A 14,184-nucleotide genomic window follows, 5' to 3' on the forward strand; every position below is an offset into this window, starting at 1 on the left:
GGCAGAGACAGTTATACCAGTGCTGATTGGGCGCTGGGGTCACGTGTCACAACACCGTATTACAGCCCCAAGACCGCGAGTGCCGAAACCGCTGGAATGGAGCCGGCGCGGGAGGTAAGTAAAGGCTTTATTATTTTATAGGGGCCGAACATTTAGTTTATGAAGGGGTTGTCCTAGGAGTGGACAACACCTTTAAAAGGAAACTGTCACCTACTTTTATGTATATAAGCTGCGGCCACCGCCATCAGGGGCTTATCTACAGCATTCTGTAATGACGTGAGAACAGGAGAAAAACGGAGTATAAAGTGAAAGAGATAAAAATGTACACATTTTATTAAAGTCTAATTACATCCATAAAAACAGAAGTGAATCAAGACAAGCACCAGAAAAAAAGGAATCACATGCGACAAATATAACACTGCCATAATGTGCATATACCTTATTCTTAAAGGGAATCTGTCAGCCCAAAAATCGTATATGAGCTGCGGCCACCAGCATCAGGGGCTTATCTACAGCATTCTGGAATGCTGTAGATAAGCCCCCGATGTATCTTGAAAAATAAGAAAAACAAGTTATATTATACTCACCCAGGGGCGGTCCGGTCCGATAGGCGTCGTGGTCCGGGTCTGGCGCCTCCCATCTTCATAGGATGACGTCCTCTTATTGTCTTCCTGCCACGGCTCCGGCGCAGGCATACCGATTTGCCCTGTTGAGGGCAGAGTAAAGTACTGCAGTGCGCAGGTGCCGGGAAAGGTCAGAGAGGCCCAGCACCTGCGCACTGCAGTACTTTGCTCTGCCCTCAACAGGGCAGACAAAGTACACCTGCGCCGGTGCCGCAGAAGGAAGACAAGAAGAGGACGTCATCGTATGAAGCTAGGAGGCCCCGGACCGCGACACCCATCGGACGGGACCGCAGCGGGACCTGGACCACCCCTGGGTGAGTATAATCTGTTTTTCTTACCTTTCAGGTTACATCGGGGGCTTATCTACAGCATTACAGAAAACCAAGAGAAATCTTTATTGAATTAGATTAAAAATGCCACCAACCTGTGGCTGCACCAAAAAAAAAAAAAAAACACACAAAAATACACCGTGAAAAAAACTAGGGAGGGGGAAAAACAACAAATCCCTAGACCATACCTAGGTCAGACCTGCCTACCAGCGGGGGTTGGCACCCTATGGGAAACGTTATGGCGCCCCCGCTCCGCGTCGGCTGACCCTCGGGTCACTAATAAACCCTAATGATACCCAAGGGGTCCCTCTACCCACACAATGGTTAACTAAAGGTTCCCCTGAAAGCTATACAGATCTCAACTGATTCTAGGGAAGCCTCAACACCCCACACCTGTGAATTAAAAACAATATGAGAACATGCAGAGGGCTGTATTATAATTGCATATTGCCAATATTAAATACTATCACTGATCTTTTTGGCAAAGCTTAATTTGAGCAGATGATGCTGCCTAGACTACCAACAATCTTGTGGGGGGCATGCATCAGCAAAATTCCACCCCAACATCAGCAAAGCACATAAACAATCTATGTCTCATAGCCCAGAAACCAATGTTATTGACAGATACAGGCATAGATATATAGCGATACTCATCGTCAGGTACTCTGCCGTCAGCCCACTGTGCCTTTATGGCCTCAACGCGTTTCGCCTCGCTGGCTCATCAGGAGGCCCGATTTTATGTCATGTGTCTCGATGGTGCAAGATATCATAAGGATTTTGATGTAAGTTACCTCAGTTTTAAGCGGTGCCCGCCGGAAAAGAACGCCACCATACACTTCCTGTGTCAATCCGGAAGTGAAATGGGTACGTTGAGGCCATAAAGGCACAGTGGGCTGACGGCAGAGTACCTGACGATGAGTATCGCTATATATCTATGCCTGTATCTGTCAATAACATTGGTTTCTGGGCTATGAGACATAGATTGTTTATGTGCTTTGCTGATGTTGGGGTGGAATTTTGCTGATGCATGCCCCCCACAAGATTGTTGGTAGTCTAGGCAGCATCATCTGCTCAAATTAAGCTTTGCCAAAAACATCAGTGATAGTATTTAATATTGGCAATATGCAATTATAATACAGCCCTCTGCATGTTCTCATATTGTTTTTAATTCACAGGTGTGGGGTGTTGAGGCTTCCCTAGAATCAGTTGAGATCTGTATAGCTTTCAGGGGAACCTTTAGTTAACCATTGTGTGGGTAGAGGGACCCCTTGGGTATCATTAGGGTTTATTAGGGACCCGAGGGTCAGCCGACGCGGAGCGGGGGCGCCATAACGTTTCCCATAGGGTGCCAACCCCCGCTGGTAGGCAGGTCTGACCTAGGTATGGTCTAGGGATTTGTTGTTTTTCCCCCTCCCTAGTTTTTTCACGGTGTATTTTTGTGTGTTTTTGTTTTTGTTTTTTTTTGGTGCAGCCACAGGTTGGTGGCATTTTTAATCTAATTCAATAAAGATTTCTCTTGGGTATATATGATGTTTTTTGCAATAGAAGCCCATTTACATATAATTTCTTGAAAGATTAAGCCCCTGATGCCGGTGGCCTAAGCTCATATATGATTTTTGGGGTGACAGATTCCCTTTAAAGCAAGGCAATTTTGTAAAGGCCAAATGAGGCAAATGTAGCCTGATGTAATATACACAGAAATAGAGTTATAGTCCAAGGGGAGCCAATCCCTGAATCACAGTAAAAAATGTGCAAAACACATACAGGCACAGCATGAGCACGGATTAAATCAGCCATCATCTGCCAGGAAAGATGCGGGCTAGCACAACGTAAATTCACGTCATGTCGCCATGGTCTCTTGCAAATAGAACACTGTTCATCTACTGTATGTTGGTAAGTGTAGTAGTAATTTCTGTAAAGAGCACAGGATGAATCATAAATGTAAAAGAGGAGGAAGAAGGGAGAATATGGGGGAAACTATCATGGTGAACACATAACTGGGTATTGTAAAGGTGTATATAGGCAAAGGGCTGCGGATAGGGTATAAAGATTACCCAACTGGTGTTACCAAAAAGGGTAGAATTAGTGAAGAGAAATAAGAAGTGGGTACGGTCTGCACAGATGGGTGGAGAGACCTGTATATATTTTTTGTGGATATTCAGCGAAAAATGGGAAATAACACCATGTCAGAGTTAGAAGGATAGTTAAATACAAGCAAAAAGGGAGGAAACTCACTATGCTGGTAATAAATAATTTAATTTATATTTGAAGCAAACAATGCACTCAAGATGTCTTTCCAAGTGGTACATAACAGTCTTTGTCTCCACAGAAAAGGAGGTATTTCCAGAGGATGGATAAGATGAGGGTACCAAAGTCTTGATTGTGCTGTTGCTCTCTTGACACTGTGTCATGGAGACGGGAAGGAAGGGGTGGTCCAGATTTTCATGCAATATATTGGTGGCCCCGGTCCTTTTGTCCCTCGATTCCAATCGTGAAAGATTAAGAGGTAATAAATTCAGGGTTCCGAAGTTACTGGTTCTCATCTTCACTCCATTGTGCCACATCCTGAATAAAGAAAAGGAGAAAGGAAAAAGGAGGAGGGAAGTGGTAAGGAGAACTTCCAATAGGATGGGGATTTCAAAGTTGTTTGTAGAAACCCGTAACTAATAATTCCTCATTTAGTCTATGAGGTGTTAGACTGCGCAGGTTGTGAATCCATTTGGACTCACATCTAAGCAGTTTATGGGTGATATCTCCGCCCTTGATGTTGGTTAGTATTTCTTCAAGGCCCATTACCTTTAATCCTGATGAACAGCTCCTGTGGAATTCCAAAAAACGTGAAGTTATAGAAGTCAGGGTTTTTCCCATCTCTAGATCCTTTTTGGTCATGGAGATGTTGGAAACATGCATCCTTCTGCGCAATTCTTATGTTGCCTGGCCAACATAATTTTTTGGTCAGTTACACACACGGGTATATACCAAATTACGTGATCTGCAGTTAAAAAAGGCTTTTTTGGATGAATTTGAAAGGGAAAAACAAATGGAGAAACCATCTTGTGCAACCATATGTTTACAGATATTACAACCCCCACAAGAATATGTGCCAAAAGTTCTAGAGCCCCTATTTAGTCTAATAGTTGGAAAGGTATAATGGCTATGGCATAGGTTTCTTGTCCGTCTGGCTACAACACCCGTTCATCCTAGATATATAGGGGCCCAACTTGGTCTCGCTCAGGCACATACGACACATACAAACCATCCAACGTGAGTCTCAAATCCAAGAAGTCTACTGATGTCAATGACATGTTGGAGGTAAGCTTGATGTTCAAATCATTGTTGTTTAGTTTTGCAATAAACAAATTACATTCCTCCACAGTGCCTGTCCAAAACAAAATTATATCATCAATGTACCGAAGCCACATTCGTACATGGCTGGCAAATTCACTATGTCTATATACCACTGTTTCCTCCCACCAGCCTAAAAAAAGTTGGTGTGTGAGGGTGCGCAACGTGCACCCATGACGGTCCCAGTGAACCGTCTATAGAAGTTTCTGTTGAAGACGAAATAGTTCTTGTGCAAGACAAAATGTAGCAGGTCTAGGACAAGCGAATCGTGTCTTCTGTCACCTGTGGAACTGCGATTCAGGAAATATGACACCGCCCTCATGCCCAGATCATAGTTGATACTCGTATATAGTGAGTCCCCATCCAGAGTCACCATAATTGTGTTGGACGGTACACTAAAACTATTAAGGTGCTGGATAAGATGTGTGGGATCCTGTCATGATCCCAATGGCAGGGGATCACAAAAGGACAAGCACAAAAACAAAACAAGCTCTAGGGTGATGGAACCTGAGCTGACCGCGATCCTGAACCTAAACACACAACTAGCAGTAGCCGGGGAACGTGCCTACGATGATTCCTAGACGTCTCGCGCCAGCCGAAGGATTAACTTCCCCTATAAGAAGAAACACAGACCTCACTTGCCTCCAGAGAAACACCCCACAGAAATAGCAGCCCCCCACATGTAATAATGGTGAAATGAGAGGAAAGCACATACGTAGTTATGAAAATAGAATCAGCAAAAATGAAGCCCGCTAAAGCTAGATAGCAGAGGATACAAAAGTGAACTGCACGGTCAGCGAAAAACCCTTCAAAAAACCATCCTGAAATTACTTGAACTCATGTGCCAACTCATGGAACATGAGGAGTAATTTCAGCCCACTAAAGCAACCAGCAGCAAGGAATCACATATCTGCAAGCTGGACTAAGACAAAAAGTAAGCAAAACGTAGAACAGGAAAATCAAAACTTAGCTTGTCCTGAAGATAACAGACGCAGGGAGCAGAGGTAAAAAGACACGCTGATTACATTGATAGCCGGCGAGGAAATGACAAAAAAGCCAGGTAAAATAGGAAACACCCATAACCTGATGGAACAGGTGGACACCAGAGACCGCAGAGAACACAAGTCACCCAGTACCATCAGTAACCACCAGAGGGAGCCCAAAAACAGAACTCACAACAGGATCCCTCACAAAAGGAGAAAAATGAAGTCGCTACTGATTGCAAAAAGAAGTCAAGGTAAATGCAGGGGCGTTCAAAAAGGCCCCCAATCCAAAAACAATAGGCCTACCTGGAGGATCTGTGAGTGACTTGTGCACTTTTGGAAATAGAGAAAAAATGTACGTAAGAACCAATCATAATAAAAGATACAACATTTTATTGAAAAAATAAAAAAACAAGGTTACTAAAAAGTAGGAAAACCAATAAATTGGCACTAGCAATCCACCACGTTATTAAGAGGTTGTACATAGAGATTGATGAGATAACACACTTCACAAGATAATACATACAAGAAAAAAAATTAAAAAATCCTAGTGGAAAAGCATTTTCCTAAAGAAGTGTGAAGAACTACAAGAAATATAGGCAGGGCCGGACTGGCAAGTCTGGCAAATGCCAGAAGGGCCTGTCTGGTCATGGGCTGCCTTGTCTGCTACGTTGTTAACAGAATCGGTGTTCTCAAGACACTCATACTGTTAGGAGTTGTGATGGAGCACAAAGTTGCTGATTCAGTCACTTACCCCAGCAGGCCACGGGTATCATTAGACATACTGGTGTTGTAGAAAATCTTCCTTTCCACCATTCAGGGTAATATTAGTAAAATATCCCATCTGGTTCATGGGGACGGGGACAACATGGGCCTGTGTGATTTCAAATGCCAGGACTGAATTTCAGCCCCAGTCCGTACATGAATATAGGTGGCGGAATCCCACACTTAACTCCAGACCCAACAGATCAGCATCTGCGTCATCTGTTTCATTAGACAATCAGATATTTCACAATCCTCTGGGATTTATATCAATACCAGAATGGTAAAGAAGAAGACGACACGCCATTGGGAAACCATCCAGAAGGGTAACCAACCCTGGCAGTCTAACGGCGAGTCTAGTCATCTAAAGGTAATAAATTTGTCTGATCATATATTTTCTACACTGGATCTGTCATTGTTATCAAGAGGTCTTAGTTTTTCACCTAGCTCACGTTTCGACCTTTTTACAGTAATTAAGGATTTTGGCCGTACGTTAATATTCAAGAAATGGTTCCACAATGACGATCTACAACGGATCTGTTGGAATTAGCGATCCTACAAGTCACAATCAACCCTTTAACGAGTCTTGCAATATGACTTGGGATAAAAGCTAAATCAGAATCTCAATTTGCAGACACGGTGTTTTGGGCTATTGGCCCTCGTCAGTACAAAGTATGAGATCTAATTTGGCTAGATGAGAGGCTCTGGACTGGGATCTAAGAAGTAAGGTTTCTCCTTGTGGAGAATGACATACCATACTTCCAACAGGTGGCGCTACAGAGTTCAAGTCCTCTTTCTCTCTAAAGAGGCAATTTGCATATAAAATTTCCCAGAGGAGCATTGCACGGAGAATAAGCCTCATTACCTTGACAAGCCAGAGCTGGTATGTCACTCTCAACAAGGCGAAATCTTACCCCTTAGACCCCAGTCCAGAGCCTCTCACCTAGCCAAATCAAATCTCATAGTTGTTTTGTTGATCACATTTTCTTGAGGGGATATTCTCTTCCTATTTGAGCATGTAATTACTCCATGCATTCAAGTATTTATGTATGGTATATTTTCCTCCCGTTTCTGTCTGTTATATGGTATGGCACATTGATATCAATATCTGCAATGTAGGTGATGTGCAGGTACGGACTGGGGCTGAAATTCAGTCCCGGCATTTTAAATCACACAGGCCCATGTTGTCCCCGCCCCCATGAACCATGGGATATATTACCAATATTACCCTGAATGGGGGAAAGCAATATTTTCTACAAGACCAATATTTCTAATGATACCCGTGGCCTGCTGGGTAAGTCAGCAACTTGGTGCTCCATCACAACTCTTAACAGTATGGGTATCTTTAGAACACCAATTCTGTTAACAACATAGCAGACAAGGCAGCCCATGACCAGACAGGCCCTTCTGGCATTTGCCAGAATTGCCAGATGGCCAGTCCGGCTCTGGTGATGTGAGATGGCAGAGAAACTCTCTGCTTATCTCTTGCCTATGTCCCGGGGCGCAGCTGTGCATATGCACCCACTGGTGTGGTTTGGGGGCTTCGCAGGGCATGTCTTCCGGCCCAATGCTCCAATCATGTGATTCGACCCGTGTGGGCGTGGTTTGACTCATGGCCGGCCTGCCTGCCCTGATGCGCTCTTTGATGCTCCCTCTCCTCATCACCTGCTGCAGTGTGCGCTGCCATAGCGTGACACACCTGAGACATATGATGGGCTTTTTGATTAGGCTCTGGGATGTCATATACAGATGACATGTATGATGTGTCGGTGACGCCCCCAGAATATATGATTGGTTGGGTACTATAGTACTTCTCCCAACAACATAATGGCCCACCCACTATACTGCATAAGCAGTTTATTTTAAACAGGTGGTGGTCTCTGTATTTATGTGACATGGGATATGTGTGGTGTCCAGCGATCTTATGGGTATACTAGATGGTGGCCCGATTCTAATGCATCGGGTATTCTAGAATATGCATGTCCACGTAGTATATTGCACAGCCCACATAGTATATTGCCCAGTCACGTAGTATATTGCCCAGCCATGTAGTATATTGTCCAGTCACGTAGTATATTGCCCAGTCACATAGTATATTGCCCAGCCACGTGGTATATTGCCCAGCCACATAGTATATTGCCCAGTCACGTAGTATACTGTATTGCCCAGCTCCGTAGTATATTGCCCAGACGCGTAGTATATTGCCCAGTCACGTAGTATATTGCCTAGTCACGTAGTATATTGCCCAGCCACATAGTATATTGCCCAGTCACGTAGTATACTGCCCAGCCACGTAGTATATTGCCCAGCCACGTGGTATACAGCACAGAGCCACGTAGTATACAGCAGGGGTCCCCAACTCCAGTCCTCAAGGCCCACCAACAGGTCATGTTTTCAGGATTTCCTTAGTCTTGCCCAGGTAATAATTGCATCACCTGTGCAATGCAAAGGAAATCCTGAAAACATGACCTGTTGGTGGGCCTTGAGGACTGGAGTTGGGGACCCCTGGTATACAGCACAGAGCCACGTAGTATATTGCCCAGTCACGTAGTATATTGTCCAGTCACGTAGTATATAACACTGCCCACACAGTATATAACAGTGGCCACGTAATATCTAGCACAGCCCACAGAGTATATCACACAGCCCACATAGTATATAACACTGCCTATGTAGTACCGTGTTTCCCCGAAAGTAAGACAGTGTCTTACATTCTTTTACCACTCAAAAGTCCCACTATGTCTTACTTTCGGGGTATGTCTTACATTGGAAAAAAAAACGCTGCGTTTTTTTTTTCCAACGTACAGTTTACTACCGTACTAGTGTTGAGCGATACCGTCCGATACTTGAAAGTATCGGATAGTATCGGCCGATACCCGAAAAATATCGGATATCGCCGATACCGATACCAATACAAGTCAATGGGACACAAGTATCGGAAGGTATCCCTGGATGGTTCCCAGGATCTGAAGGAGAGGAAACTCTCCTTCAGGCCCTGCGATCCATATTTAAGTGTAAAATAAAGAATTAAAATAAAAAATATCGCTATACTTACCCTCTGACGCGCCCTGGTACTAACCGGGAACCTTCCTTCCTTCGAATCAGCGCTTCCAGGACCTGCGGTGACGTCGCGGTGACGTCGCGGCTTGTGATTGGTCGTGCGACCGCCCATGTGACCGCTTGCGCGACCAATCAGAAGCCGCGACGTCACCGCGACGTCACCGCGACGTCACCGCAGGTCCTGGAAGCGCTGATTCGAAGGAAGGAAGGTTCCCGGTTAATACCAGGGCGCGTCAGAGGGTGAGTATAGCGATATTTTTTATTTTAATTCTTTATTTTACACTTAAATATGGATCGCAGGGCCTGAAGGAGAGTTTCCTCTCCTTCAGACCCTGGGAACCATCGAGTTTCGGCCGACCCCGACACTACTCAGCACTACGGTATTTACTACGTCTTACTTTCGGGGTACGTCTTACATTAGCCGACCCCGCTAAAACCCCCACTACGTCTTACTTTCGGGGGTGTCTTACTATCGGGGAAACACGGTATATAGCAGCCATGCGGTATCTAACACAGCCAACGTAGTATACAGCAGTGTGGGCACCATATCCCTGTTAAAAAAATTATTAAAATAAAAAATAGTGATATACTCACCCCTGGGATCCACCGAAGCTCCGGCGATAGGCGCGCGGCTGCCGACATCTTCCGTTCCCAGGATGCATTGTGAAATTACCCAGATGACTTAGCGGTCTCGCTAAGTTTTTGCAGCGTTTTTTGCACAAAAAACGCATGCGTTTTTTTTTCCTATATCTAACATTTTTTACTGCATGCGTTCATTTTCAAAAATGCAACTTGTAGTATTTTTGAGAGGCGTTTTTTGGACACATAAAAACGCATGCGTTTTCATGCGTTTTTTTTGGGTCCAAAAATACATTGGAGTCAATGGGGACGCATGCGTTTTTTTGTGCATGCGTTTGCATGCGTTTTTGGACGCATGCGTTTTTTTAACAAAGGTTGAATAGACTGTAGATTGTCTAGACACTGATAAGCCTCCCCCATAGCAGCAGGGTTATAAAAGGAAGGTTGGGGGAAGTTTTTGGTCACTTCTCATCAGACTCCAAAGAAGACAAGACACTGCCCGGACGCATTGGTGGACAAGACCCAGAGCAATGTGAGTATATCCTAGCCAATGCATTTATTTTAAATTTTTTTGGATCTACATGTCCTAATTTCTTCTTTTTTTTTTTTCAACATGCATCAGAATGTCTTCTGCGGAGTCTTCATCTGATGAGGAGTTTGAGCCACGTCAGTCAGAAGTGGATCATGTCAGTGAGGTTAGTTTTTTGTCCTTCAGCTTGGTAAGTATTGACTGCCACATCGACACATGAGACAATTTGATTTTTTTTTTTTTTATAGAGCACTTCAACTGAGGGACAGAGAGGGACGGAGCAGCGGAGTCAAGATCCGGTGGGAAGACGACAGCGGGTATGTATACAAGGCAGACTTATCTGATTGTAATATTCTTGAATCTTCCTTTCTGTACCCTTGATTTTCTTTTAATTTTTCTTGTATGATCCTTTTCTGAAAGTTGACTTTCATATTCCTGCCATTTCTCATCTTCTGGTATTTTTTTTTCCACATGTGATTGAGTAAACTTATATGATTATCTTTTACTTTTAGGTTTCACAACGGGATGATGACCGGATCGATAATGACCTCCTGATCACCCTGGTCCAGGAGCGAGTCCCGTTGTGGGACAGCCGGGATCCACAGCACGCCGTCAACAGTACGCTCCGTCGGTTGTGGAGTGAGGTGGCCCAAGCGTTGTGGGATGGTTGGGAGAATGCCCCGCCACAGGTCCGTAATGCATTTGGTAAGTATTGCACTGCAGTGTGAAGCAGCAGAGACCTTGGCCGGGCTCTCTTGACTGTGTGTGATGAAAGTAACTTTTCGGAGTTTCTGTCATCACACACAGTCAAGAGAGCACGGCCAAAAGTACATTTTCTGACCATTATATGTTATTGTTATTTCACAGTGGACAAAATAAGAACACGTTGGCGTTCCATGAAGGACCGCTTCAACAAGGACCTTCGCGCAGAGAATCGTGCAGCAAGTGGTTCCGGAGCAAGGCACCGTCTATACAAATACCACCGTGTGCTGGCCTTTTTAAGACCGGTCCTTCTCATGAGAACGTAAGTATTTCTCACATGCTTCCGGTTGTATTGCATTGACATAATATGTAATTTTAAATTCCACAGGATGTACCGTGTTGTTATATTTTGGTATTAATTTTCTTTTTTTTTTTTCACAGCACACACTGCACGACTGTCGCAACAGGTTCTGGAGCGGTCCTTCAGCAGGCAGCCACGGACCCGTCTCAGCCATCCAGCAGCGCAGCAGCAGGTGGGTCTTCCACACTCACTGGAGACCAGGGGGCTGGCCCATCAGGTCTTCCCCTTTCGCAGTCCTCTTTCACTGCACCCATTTTTGCGGGCTCATCCCGGCAGCGACAGAGGGCTTCGGATAGGTCACTCATGCCCGAGTTTTTGCACTTGAGCTCGGTTTTACACGAAGCAATCAAGGCTTTAGGTGACAGAATGGATGTGTCACATAACCTCTTAGATTGCCGGATCCAGGATGTCGCCAAAAGCCTTGATCAAGTTAAAGCCGACCTCCAGAGGCCAGCTCATCATTTTTTTAACCAAATACAGCAGGGCATGTCGGAACACCTTAGCCCTGATCTCCAGCTGAGTGTGATGCAGGCCTGCAATGTTGCTTTTGTGCAGGCTATGCAGCAGAGTCAGAGTCGTAATTTACAGCAGACAGTGGTGGCATATCCAACTGTGCCGTCACTGTCAGTATTAACCACCATTCCTACCTCTGCTGCATACCACTGCACGGCCACCTCTATTCCATCCACAGGTGTACTCCACTACAGCGCCAACACGATGACGAGTGCTGTTGGACATCCCACCGCCACCACTGTGACAACCGCTGCTCCGGCTTGGACCTCCTCCGCTGACACCACGATGACGCAGGACCCTGGCGTGGCTTATCGGCCCGGCCCCATCCCGATGCAGCAGGATCCAGGCATTGCATATCGGACCGCCCCCCCCCCCCCCCCCCGATGCAGCAGGGCCGAGGCATTGCTTTCCGGGCAGGACACCCCCCGATGCAGCAGGACCCAGGCCTGGCATATAGGACGGCCCCCCTCCCATGCAGCAGGACCCAGGCATGGTGTATCGCACCGGCCCCCCCCACGATGCAGCAGGACCAAGCCATGGCTTTCCGGGCAGGACCCACCCCGATGCAGCAGGACCCTGCCAGGGCTTTATGTTCCCCCCCCACCAGCAATGCAGCGGGACCCTGGGAGGGCATTATGTTCCCCCCCTCCAGCAATGCAGCAGGACCCTGGGAGGGGTTTAGGTCCCCCCCAACGATGCACCAGGACCCTGGTATGGGTTTATGTTCCCCCCCCCAACGATGCACCAGGACCTTGGGAGGGTTTTATTTCCCCCCACCCCAACGATGCACCAGGACCCTGGCAGGGCTTTATCTTTCCCCCCACTACGATGCAGTTGGACTCTGGCGTTGCCGAGCGCTCCACAATGGATACGGAGTGTGAAATTGTGGAGCCGGATCCTGACGTGTCTTGTTGTGAATTCTGTGGTCAGGCTCCCTCCTGTGGTCATGAGTGGTACTTCGGCTGGTTCTGTCCATGAGCTTCCTTTGGTGGATGTAAGTGGGGCTGCGGCTTCTGAGTTTCCTTCCTCAGGTGACGAGGTTAAGTCGTTAGGTGCTGCTCTATTTAACTCCACCTAGTTCTTTGTTCCTGGCCTCCAGTCAATGTTCCAGTATTGGTCTTGCTCTCTCCTGGATCGTTCTTGTGGCCTGTCTGCCCTGCATAAGCTAAGTTCTGCTTGTGTTACTTTTGTTTGCTATTTTTTCTGTCCAGCTTGCTATATTGGTTTGTTTTGCTTGCTGGAAGCTCTGGGACGCAGAGGGAGCACCTCCGTACCGTTAGTCGGTGCGGAGGGTCTTTTTGCGCCCTCTGCGTGGTTGTTTGTAGGTTTTTGTGCTGACCGCAAAGCTATCTTTCCTATCCTCGTCTATTCAGTAAGTCGGGCCTCACTTTGCTAAAATCTATTTCATCTCTGTGTTTGTATTTTCATCTTTACTCACAGTCATTATATGTGGGGGCTGCCTTTTCCTTTGGGGAATTTCTCTGAGGCAAGGTAGGCTTATTTTTCTATCTTAGGGCTAGCTAGCTTCTCAGGCTGTGCCCGAGGCGCCTAGGTCTGGTCAGGAGCGCTCCACGGCTACCTCTAGTGTGGTGTGATAGGATTAGGGATTGCGGTCAGCAGAGTTCCCACATCTCAGAGCTCGTCCTATGTTATTAGTAACTATCAGGTCATTTTTAGTGCTCTTAACCACCAGGTCCATTGTGGTTCTAAATCACCAGTTCATAACAGTACTGGAGGCCCAAAGTACTAATGCTTCTCAATAGAGGGAAAAGAGACGTTCTGAGACCATTTTTTTTCTCTGCACTGTGTTTTGTCTTTCTTTTCCCCTAGACATTTGGGTGGTTCAGGACACAGGTGTAGTGATGGACATTAAAAGCCTGTCTTCTTGTGTGGATCATCTCACTGCAAGAGTACAAAATATTCAAGACTTTGTGGTTCAGAATTCTATGTTAGAACCTAGAATTCCTATTCCTGATTTGTTTTCTGGAGATAGAGCTAAGTTTCTGAGTTTTAAAAATAATTGTAAACTATTTCTGGCTTTGAAACCCCGCTCCTCTGGTGACCCAGTTCAACAAGCTAAGATCATTATTTCTTTATTACGTGGCGACCCTCAAGACTGGGCATTTTCCCTTGCGCCAGGAGATCCTGCATTATGTGATATTGATGCGTTTTTTCTGGCGCTCGGATTGCTGTATGATGAACCTAATTCAGTGGATCAGGCAGAGAAAAATTTGCTGGCTCTGTGTCAGGGTCAGGATGAGGTAGAGATATATTGTCAGAAGTTTAGGAAGTGGTCTGTGCTCACTCAATGGAATGAATGTGCGCTGGCAGCAATTTTCAGAAAGGGTCTCTCTGAAGCCCTTAAGGATGTCATGGTGGGATTTCCTATGCCTGCTGG

The sequence above is a fragment of the Ranitomeya imitator genome, chromosome 2, assembly GCF_032444005.1.
Source record: "Ranitomeya imitator isolate aRanImi1 chromosome 2, aRanImi1.pri, whole genome shotgun sequence".
NCBI lineage: Eukaryota > Metazoa > Chordata > Amphibia > Anura > Dendrobatidae > Ranitomeya > Ranitomeya imitator.